Genomic DNA, 1,669 nt, shown 5'->3' on the forward strand with positions numbered 1-1,669 from the left:
GTGGGTGTGGTGAGGGGTGTATTTATAGGCATTTTGAGGTTTGGGAAACTTTGCCCCTCCTGGTAGGATTGTATATCCCATACGTCACTAGCTCATGGACTCTTGCCAATTACATGAAAGAAAACAAATCCTCCTCACACACATTTATTTTTATTTTTAGGTATAAAAAAATTGCAGCAGTGCTTTGAAAAGGTTCATTCTTGTCTCAAGCACACCTATCTTATGCTCCAGCATCATAAAACTTTTGATAAGGGCTTATTTGAATTTTGCTGCTTTATGAACAAGGATCAGAGGTCAGAACTGAGCAATCATAGTTTTTAGTTTGTTGTCAGTGTGAGTTGTGAACAAAAAAATAGTAAACCATTTGTAAATATTTCAACAATGTTTCCCTCCCCCCCAAACGGTACATAAGGAAAATGTTCTAATTTGTTAGAGCATTTTATGATTGAATTATTGCATACATATTGCTGTGTGTTAAACCCTGAAAATTGATTAAACACATAGTTAAAGTCAGCTCTAGAAAAGCAATGCACTACTGGGAGTTATCTGAACACATCTGATGAGCCAATGAGAAGAGACAACTGTGTGTTATCCACCAAACGGTAGCAAATAACTACAATGAAATAAACTAACTAAAGTACAAAAAATAAAAAAGAACTAAGTTACAAAAAATAAAAAAATATTTACAAACATAAGAAAATTATTACAACAATTTTAAACTAATTACACCTACTCTAAGCCCCCTAATAAAATAACAAAGACCCCCAAAATAAAAAATGCCCTACCCTATTCTAAATTACTAAAGTTCAAAGCTCTTTTACCTTACCAGCCCTGAACAGGGCCCTTTGCGGGGCATGCCCCAAGAAGTTCAGCTCTTTTGCCTGTAAAAAAAAAACATACAATACCCCCCCCCAACATTACAACCCACCACCCACATACCCCTAATCTAACCCAAACCCCCCTTAAATAAACCTAACACTAAGCCCCTGAAGATCATCCTACCTTGTCTTCACCTCACCAGGTATCACCGATCCGTCCTGGTTCCAAAATCTTCATCCAACCCAAGCGGGGGCTGGCGATCCATCATCCGGTGGCTGAAGAGGTCCAGAAGAGGCTCCAAAGTCTTCATATTATCCGGGAAGAAGAGGCGATCCGGACCGGCAACCATCTTGATCCAAGCGGCATCTTCTATCTTCATCCGATGACGACCGGCTCCATCCTGAAGACCTCCACCGCGGACCCATCTTCTTCCGGCGACGTCCAACTGAAGAATGACGGTTCCTTTAAGGGACGTCATCCAAGATGGCGTCCCTCGAATTCCGATTGGCTGATAGGATTCTATCAGCCAATCGGAATTAAGGTAGGAATATCAGATTGAGCTCGCATTCTATTGGCTGATCGGAACAGCCAATAGAATGTGAGCTCAATCTGATTGGCTGATTGGATCAGCCAATCGGATTGAACTTGATTCTGATTGGCTGATTCCATCAGCCAATCAGAATATTCCTACCTTAATTCCGATTGGCTGATAGAATCCTATCAGCCAAACGGAATTCGAGGGACGCCATCTTGGATGATGTCCCTTAAAGGAACCGTCATTCTTCAGTTGGACGTCGCCGGAAGAAGATGGGTCCGCGGTGGAGGTCTTCAGGATGGAGCCGGTCGTCAT

The sequence above is a fragment of the Bombina bombina genome, chromosome 3 (assembly GCF_027579735.1).
Source record: "Bombina bombina isolate aBomBom1 chromosome 3, aBomBom1.pri, whole genome shotgun sequence".
In the NCBI taxonomy this organism is placed as follows: Eukaryota; Metazoa; Chordata; class Amphibia; order Anura; family Bombinatoridae; genus Bombina; species Bombina bombina.